We start from the raw sequence: 9,463 nt of genomic DNA, 5'->3' as shown, positions 1-9,463 counted from the left end.
CTTTGAGCTCCTGGTGTCATAGTGGAGTATGTAGGCAAAAACTAGTCTATACCCGCAGCATTATAGTATGGTATGTTGGTTTAACAACTGCAGACAGGAAGGCTGCCCTCTAACACCACTGGATGACATTGCCAGATCTCGCTGCTTTAGCAGAGTAAGGAAGCTACTCAAAGATGATTCACACCCTGGTCAGTGTCTCTTTGCACTTCTACCATCAGGCAGAAGGCATCAAAGTATAGCCAGCCAAATAAATAGGTTTAAAAATAGTTTCTATTCTTTGGCTGTCAGACTTTTAAATACAACCACAATCACTCCATGCACACACGCAAAACATATGACTAGCTTTTTCTTTTTCTTTCTTTTTTCGTTTCCGCTATAATTTTGCACCAGTGAGGCTAAAACCAATTTCATTATATTTATTTTGTATAATGACAATAAAGACTATACTATACTTTCAGTGGGGAGCTTTGCCACAACTCAGTCATTCTACCAATGCCATTTGCAGAGTGACTGTCCTTTTGTTGATTTGTTGGCCCTATTTATTCCTTGATTCATACCCCATCCATCCTCTATGAAGTAAAATACTCCCTACTCCCAACAACAAGCCAGAGAGGTAAGCTGAGTTGGGAGACGGTTACTGGCCTAAAGGCATCCAGTGATCTTCCATGGCAAAGAAGAGACTTCAACCTGAGTTTGTGGAAGGCATTTTTCTTGTTTTCTTTACTTCTACTAATAAAACTTTATTATGCTGGACCACCAGTTAAGAAAATACACTTCTCTTACTTCGGTAAGAGGGAACTTAAAAAAACAAATCCTTGTCCTTATGTTTGGTTTATACAATAATTAATCCCCAACAAATCATATCTTTATTTTGTTCATAGACCAACCAAGTAATGCATACACTCTACATGGTTAAACATGTTGAAGGAGGAAGATTTTAAACATAATGGCTTGCCTAATGGGTGGATGTTTTTCTGCAGGCACCCACACCAAACGGGCCCCATTGTGAGAATGTTTGTCTTTTGATCCAGTAAATGCCAGGTGACACAGAATTCATGTACGAATCTCAGAAACTTTCCCAAGAAAAGAGACACTTGTTTCCTAAAGGACGTGAGGTCAAAGTGGCAGTGTAAAAATAGGTGCTCCGTGTTTTCTTTCATGCTTAAAGCACCCTCCATCCCAGAGCTGGTATTCAGCAGGTTCTGACCAGTTCTGGAGAACCGGTAGCGGAAATTTTAAGTAGTTTGGAGAACTGGTAAATACCACCTCTGGCTGGCCCTGCCCCTGTTTATTTTCTGCCTTCTAAGTCCCAACTGGCCAGGAGGAAGTGGGGATTTTACACTATCCTTCCCCTGAGATGGGGAAATGTAAAACCAGACAGAAAAATGGAACTGATCTGAACTCATTTCAGCAGCACCACAATCGGCATTGGGAAATGTCAGAAAAGGCCTCCAACCTTGACTTCCCCTTTATTTCTAGTATCTCCCCACTTTTTAAAGAAGAAATTCCATGCTTCAACTGATAGATCAGTTGGCTGCAACTGTCCTCTGCCTTGTGCCCAGAATCGGAGGGACGGAGCAAAGAAACCTACAAGCTATTTAACAGAATGCAGTATTTCGGAAGTACTGTACTGAAAAGCCAAAACTGTCAAAACTGAACAGTCCTCTCTCAACAGAGGGGGAGGGACATGACATCATCTATCTCCAGTCTACAACACAGTCCTTTCAACAGTTCCAAAGGCTCCACACCTATTTGTGACCCTGACGACACAGATAAACCTCCAATTTGCCTCAACGACTCTCTAAAAGAATGCAAAGGACCAGCTGTCTGATAGGAGTATAAATCCATTCCCCATCATCCAGTCAGAGCTGAAGAAGCTTCTTGGATGAGAAGTGAAACGTCTACAAAGATAAACAAGAAAATCCAGTTGCCTCTTGAACAGCTATGACCTGGATGGCTGAGAATCTCCATAGACATATCTGAGGATATAGGCCCCCAGGCTATTGCAAAGTTTAAAAGAACATTTTTCAAACTACTATATTTTTTGGAGTACAAGACGCTCCAGAGTATAAGACGTGCTTAACTTTTAGAGGGGAAAACAAGAAAAAAGAATCTGCCTCTATCTCCCAGCAATTTGTCTCCTTGCAGCAAACAGCCTGTTTCAGTTTCAGCTTCAAGACAGCCTGATTAGCACAAACGGGTGATTGTCAGGTCTCCTGATGATCAGCTGTTTCAGGCTGCAGGGATTGCCATAGCCTACTGCCACCTCCACATGGCCCATTTTCAGCCTCCGCATGCCCCATTTTTGGCTTCTATGGATTTAATTTTCTGCCTGTTCCAGATGACAGCAATCAAAATGGGCAGAAAATGGGGTGCATGGAGCTGAAAATGGAAAGTGGAGGCCGAAAATGGTGTGTGCGGAGGTGGCAATAGGCAATGGCAATCCCTACCGCCTGAAATAGCTGATGGTCAAGAAGCCGATCCAACTGACCATCAGTTGCTTGTGCTAATCAGGCTGTGCTGAAGCTGAAACTGAAACAGGATGTTCGCTGTTTGCTGCAAGGAGGCAAATTGCTGGGAGGCAGAGGCCAAAGGGTGGGGCCCAGCAGGTGGGTGGGGCTACATTCAGTATATAAGACACACCCAAATTTTCACCCTCTTTCGGGTGGGAGTGTGTCTTATACTCTGAAAAATATTGCGCACCATTTTAAGGTGGGTGGAGTTCAATTCCCAGAATTCCTCAGCCAGCAGGCTTTAAGATTGATAACCTTCAACTTCTAGAATTCCCATGTGCTTCTTGTCCTGACTCTGGTGCTTTGGAAAATAAATCACCCCTCTCTTCCCTGTGACAGCCCTTCAAGTATTGAAAGATGGCTATCATGTCACTCCTAAGCCTTCTGTCCATTAAGCTAAACATACCTAGTTCCATGACCATTCCTCATACAATTTGTTCCGCAGAATCTTCGTCATCTTTGTTGCTCTTCTCTGCAATCTTTCTAGGGCCTCAGCATCTTTTTTTTTTTTTTGTATCATAGCAACCAGCAGTGGATGCAGTATTCCAAGTGTGGCCTCACAGGGCACTGCAGGCTAAACCATATGAACAATTGCAGCAGCTAGATAGGTCTAGTCTAATGAAGAAAAGAATCAGGTGTGACACAGAACATGGAATAAAAAGATTGGAAGGGATCGTGGAGATCTTTCAGTCCAGTGATGGCTAACTTTTTTTTGACTCGGATGCCGAAAGCACGGACGTGTGTATGATAGCATGTGCGTGAGTACTCACACCCATAATTCAACCCCCTCCACCCCTGCATGTGTGCATGACCCCCCCTACTGCCCCGTCCCCTGCACATTCATGCACAACCCCTCCACCCCATTTTGGGCCTAGCAGGCCACACTGAAGCCTCCAGAGGCTGGAAATAGCCCATAGGTAGGCCCTGTATGCCTGCTTTTTGCTCTCCCCAGGCTTTCCTGAAGCCTGAGGAGGGCAAAAACAGTCTCCCCCAGCCCTCTGGAGGCCCTTCAAAGGCCGGAAATCAATTGACATGCATACTGCAGCTGACCTAGGGCAACAGTTCATGTGCCCTCAGAGATGGCTCCCCATGCCATAGGATCACCATTATGATTCTATCCACCCTCTAGCTCAAGCAGGAGACCCTATATCATTCTGGACAAATGGCTGTCTAGTCTCTTTCTGAAAATGTCCAAGAATGGAGCACCCACAACTCCTGGGGGTAAGCCATTCTACAGATTCATTCTTTGCATTGTCAGGAAAGTTCTCCTTATTGCTATGTTGGATCTCTCTTTAGTGAACTTCCACCTGTTACTTCTTGTCCTGCCCTCAGGTACTTTGGAGAGTAGGTTGCTCCCCCCCCCCCGCTCTTCTCTGTAACAACCCTTCAGATATTGGAAAATTGCTATCATGTCACCCCTAGCCCTTTTCTTTGTTAGATTAGGCATACCTAGTTCCCTCAATCAATCAGCATATGGTTTAGCCTCCTGTTGTGGCCCAGCAGGATCCACTTGAGCTGCTGATGGACTTGAATAGCGAAGACCCATAGGAGTCTGCCATGGTTGGCCACCAGGAGGTGCCTGAGGCATGGAGCAGTGGAGAAGATCAGAGTTTGTTTGTTTCTGATGCTAGAGTGCCTCAAGCTGAGAAACGGAAGCAGCAACTCCATAGGCAGCCTCATAGATGATAATTACATACAGGTGGTTGTGCCTGGGCCCCTCCCAAGAGGGTTTATAAGGAAGGGCATTGGGAGGGGACATTTCCAGGAAACAACCGTTTGAACTCTTATTGAAGAAATCTGTATTCCAGTCGTGTCTTGTGGAATTATCTGAGTTGCTTTCTTGGAGCTTCTGAGTTGCTGCCAACCGATTATCTTGAATGTGAGTTTGCCTGGGCCTTCAGCCAAAGAACTGGTTATTGCATTCATTAAATAGTGGCAAACAGCCAATCCTGTGGTTTATTCACAGGCCAGGGGGGGGGTCAGAACAGTCTCCAGACCCCTTATCACATGTGATGCTTTTCTATGCACTCTTTCTAGGGTTTCAACATATTTTTGGATCATGATGACCAGAACTGGATGCAGTATTCCAAGTGTGGTGTCACCAGTGGATTATAAAGTTGTACTATCATTCCACATGATATAAATAATTATATCAATAGCAATAGCACTTAGATTTATATATCATTTCACTGTGTTTTTACAATCCTCTCTGAGTGGTTTACAGAGTCAGCCTCTTGCCCCCAAAAATCTGGGTCATCATTTTACCGACCTCGGAAGGATGGACGGCTGAATCAACCTTGAGCCAGTCAGGATCAAACTCCAGGCTATGAGCGTAATTACCCTGCAATACTGCATTCTAATCACAAGGAAGGAAGGAAGGAAGGAAGGAAGGAAGGAAGGAAGGAAGGAAGGAAGGAAGGAAGGAAGGAAGGAAGGAAGGAAGGACTAGCAATAGCATTTAGACATATACCATTTAATAGCTTTGTCTAAACAGTTTACAGAGTTATCCTCTTGCCCCCAGCAATCTGGGTCTTCATTTTACCCACCTCAGAAGGATGGATGGTTGAGTCAACCTTGAGCCAGTGGGACTTGAACTGCTGAACTGCTGGCAATCAGCAGTCAGCAGAAGTAACCTGCAATACTGCACTCTAACCACTGCACCACCACGGCTAATTCCAATACTTTAGGAGCTGCTATAGAAAAGAAGGGATGAACCTATTCTCTGTACCTTAGGGCAGGACAGGAAGTAATGGATGGAAGATCATCAAAAAGAGATCCAACCTAGAATTAAGAAGAAATTATCCTGACACTGAGAATAATTAATTAGTGGAATGGCCTGCTTTCCGAAGTTGTGATACTCTATCACTGGAGATTCTAAAGAAGAGATTGAGCAGCCGTTTGTCTGGAAAGGTATAGGGTCTCCTGTTTGAGCAGGAGGTTGGACTAGAAAATCTCCAAGGTCCCTTCCAATTCTTTTATTCTGTTTCACCTTTCCCAAGGCTTCAAATGATGCCATCTTTCCTTTGCTGAGACAACATTTTTTGCATCTTAATTAGAGAGACATTTGGGAACTGTCCAAGGTGCTGTCTGATGTTTACTGGTGCTTGTTTTGATGTATATATTTCCCTGCTGGCAAATATACTGATCTATTTGGCTACATTTTTCTTTCCTGATGTACTTGACTGAATCTGATTTATCAAAATTTGATCTACTTGCCTTGTCGTATCATAAACTGATTAGCTATTTATTTAGACGTATCCACTGTCTTTTAGCTGAAAGATCTCCACAATATTTTATAATATATTATAAAACTACATCAGTTAGAAATGAATTGCTTTTTGTTTAATTCATATCCAAGTTTTGGCAAAGTTAAATCTCCCCCCTCTCTTGCAACACAGAACCTCTTTAGGGGGTTTAACATTTTTATGCTTCTTTATTAAATTTCATTATGAAATGAAAATACAGAAAAAACAAGCTTCTCTTAGTTTTCTGAGAGAAAGAAAAACTGCAAACAGAGAGAGAGGGGGGGGAAAGTGTTGACTTCTGACATTTTTCAAGGCAGTATTTTTTTTTAAAAAAAACCTCAACTATTGGTTTTACATTTCCCAAAAACTAAAGCCATTTCTATAACAACAAAGCCTTTCTAGTCATCAAAACCTAGAATCAAACTTTCAATTCTTTTTCAGTTTTGAGCAAAAAGAAATGAAGGCACCATGTTTTCCCGAAAATAAGACAGGGTCTTATTTTCTTTTGACTCCCCGAAATAAGCGCTTGGCCTTATTATTTTTGAGGTGGAGGAGGCGGCGAGCGTGGTCACCTCATGGCTGCTCCTGCATTGCAATATTTTTGGGGAGGGCTTATTTTAGCACATGCGCTCAAAAGCCCAATTGGGCATTATCTGGGGAGGTCTTGTTTTCGGGGAAACTGGGTAGGTAAGTTCTTTAATTAAAACAGTCAATTTTGCCACTCCACTTACTACATCACCTTCACCAGCCACTCTGCCACTGTGGGAATTAGTATTTCCATCTATGTGCATATAAGGGGGCTGCCTCTGCCAATATACACACATGGTGCATGTAGTATCTTCATGTAAGGAGCAGAGTATTTAAAGAATTGCAGAAACAAAGAGAACAAAGAGATTTGACTGAATTTGAAAATCTTATAATACTGTATGTAACTTAGAAAAGCTGCTAAGGCTCATTTCTAAATTACTGGCGAAATACTAAGAACAAGGCAAAGATTGCATCATTAAATGAAGGCAGAACTTAGATGTGCAAATAGATGTGCAATAATGGGAATTTCAGTGGAAGAATATAATTAAATTTCTACCAAATCTTAGAAAAATCAGTATGTGATATTCTTTGTTGACTCTGACTTTTTTCTCTGTTGCTATATTATTCCAGTCCTTGTTGTTAAAAGTGATTATTTATTTTCTAAAAGTTGCTGGAAATGCAGCAATAAGCAGAGCTAGCTGGCTGGAGAATTCTGGAAGCTGAAGTCCACAAATCTTAAAGATGCCAAGTTTGAAGACCTCTGGCGTATAAGAAGACATTACACAGATTATGCCTAGCAGAATAAAGTAATCAACCCCAATTAATTTGAGTGGGTTTGCAAGAAGTCCTGATCTGATCTCTCGGGAAACATTAGTCTCCAAAGACTCACACTAGGCAGGCAAGAATAGACTTGGGACCTTCCAGATTTCAGAGGAAGGCTAAAAGAATATGAATATGTTTCTATATATTCATATTCATACAGCTGTTCTGACCTAGGCTTCCTGAGAAAGCATAAATCACAACCTTAGTTCCAAAAACCCTCTTTTATTTATATGGCTGTGAATTATGGTCATTCAGTCCGCAAGGTTTCACAAACAGTCTGTGAATATTCCAACAGATGTCTGCTCGAGTTGCCACAGTCTTTCAGGGGAATGTTGATGAACACCCACCTTATCTCCCTTGGAAGGCTGCCAGAGACCTAATTGCCAAATGCAGAGCAAGGCCAAACTGAGCACAGAGTCAAACAGAACTTTTCAAAGCTTGAACCGACCAAATGAACTAATTGCTTCCTGCAAAAGCTCATGTCCCGTTCGCTCCTCTTTTATGTCTTATTGGAGGGGTCAATCATCTCCAAGCCTTATTCCTGAATTGACCCTGTTTTCTTAATTGTTCTTGCCTTCTGGCAGCTCTGCACAGGGGCACACTGGGAACAGGCTCCCGTTGTTCTTGCCTCAGTGATGTCAGACTCTGGAGGCTCTGGGGGCAGCAAATATACTACCAAACGGCCCTGGCCCCCTCTCTGCAGAGCCCTGGTCCGAGCCTTCCCCAGACTCCAGGACTGGCCCGTGTCCCTCCCCAACCTCCTCACTATCCAAATCTGCTGCCAGCTCAGTCACAACAATAGCCTTTATGTGTATTTATATGTATATGAGCCTTTATAGGAAGATTGATGGAAACATGTCACTCATGGAGAAAACAGCAACTGGGAGCAAGGCCCCAGCTGTCTGGTCCAGCCCCTCTGAAGCTGAGCAACTGATTTCGCAGCCTCCCCCTGGAAGAAAGTATGCCAACCCATAGAAAAGAGGCCTCATCAAGTCCTCCTGTGAAAGGAGGAAAAGTAGCCCAGAGTTCCCTAGGGCAGGGGTCAGCAAACCTAAACACTCAAAGAGCCATTTGGACCCGTTTCCCACAGAAAAGAAAACACTGGGAGCCACAAAGTTCCTAACCGGAAGCCCCCTGTTCAATTCTGGAGCTGACCCGAAGTTCAGTTCCCCCACCATAGAGTCTCCTCCTAGAGCAGCATACTTTTTCCTCTGTCATAACCGAAAGCCCTATCAATTGTAAAGACAATTGGAAAACACTCACCTTGCCATAGAGTCTTCTCCTGGCACACCGTGCTTCTTCCCCCCGACCCCCCGCACCATAAGGTCCTCTCAAAATTGTGGCACCAACTGTTGACGGAGCTGCAGCAGAGGGAGGAAAGAGCCAGATGCAGCTCCAGAGCTGCAGTTTGCTGACCCCTGCCCTAGGGGAAAAAAGACCAGTCTTGGCGAGGAGCAGTGGGGCCCCGAGGGGTGGCAGGAATCGCAACTTCAAATGGTCATTAAATGAACTGTTGTAAGTCAAGAACTACCTGTATTATAAGCCACCCAATCAAGCAGAGGAAATAGATGGACTTTTTGCTGGTCAACAAATGTATGTAGGAAACATACCACAGTAGTAATGGGGGACTTTATCTACCCCAGACATCAACTGGGAGATAAACTCTGCATCAAATGGGAGATCGAAAAGGTTTCTGACCAACTTAATTGAGAACTTTGGCATTCAAAATGTAGAGGGAGCTAAAGCTAAATTAAAATTCCAACTGCAATAATTTGGTCCCTGTAAATCAAAAAGATTTGCATAACACTTACATAAAAGGTCAGACCAGTTTGACCACATAAAAAATTGATTGGAGTCATCCGTTATCAACCACCCAAAACAGCCAACTTTTAACTGTTGCACTGTAAATTTGGAGGATTTCTTAATTTGCATTGTCATTCCTCTGGCAATTTTCGAATTTCTACTTGTATAAATCTATTCCTTACTTCCCTCATCCTTGATAGCCCAAATATGTTTCTCATCAGAGCAAATGTGAGGATGAGAAAGGCATCATATTCTGTAACAGCTTTGTTCCTTGTGCCATCTGCCTGGTAAACTTGCAAGATTCATTTTTCTTCCCAGGTACATGTATGCATCCAGATTAGACTATGCTGGTTCTCTATGTCATAGAATATAGGTGGGTATGTGCAGAACAGAATAGAATAGAATAGAATAGAATAGAATAGAATAGAATAGAATAGAATAGAATAGAATTCTTTATGGGCCAAGTGTGACTGGACATGTAAGGAATTTGTCTTTGGTGCAGGTGCTCTCAGTGGGCATAAAAAGACAAGACACATTCATCAAGAATCCTAA

The sequence above is a fragment of the Thamnophis sirtalis genome, unplaced genomic scaffold, assembly GCF_051295495.1.
Source record: "Thamnophis sirtalis isolate CommonGarterSnake01/CBP01778 unplaced genomic scaffold, rThaSir2_p1.2 scaffold_13, whole genome shotgun sequence".
Taxonomy (NCBI): domain Eukaryota; kingdom Metazoa; phylum Chordata; class Lepidosauria; order Squamata; family Natricidae; genus Thamnophis; species Thamnophis sirtalis.
The sequence above is the reverse complement of the archived record's forward strand: the minus strand, read 5'-3'. Positions refer to the sequence as shown.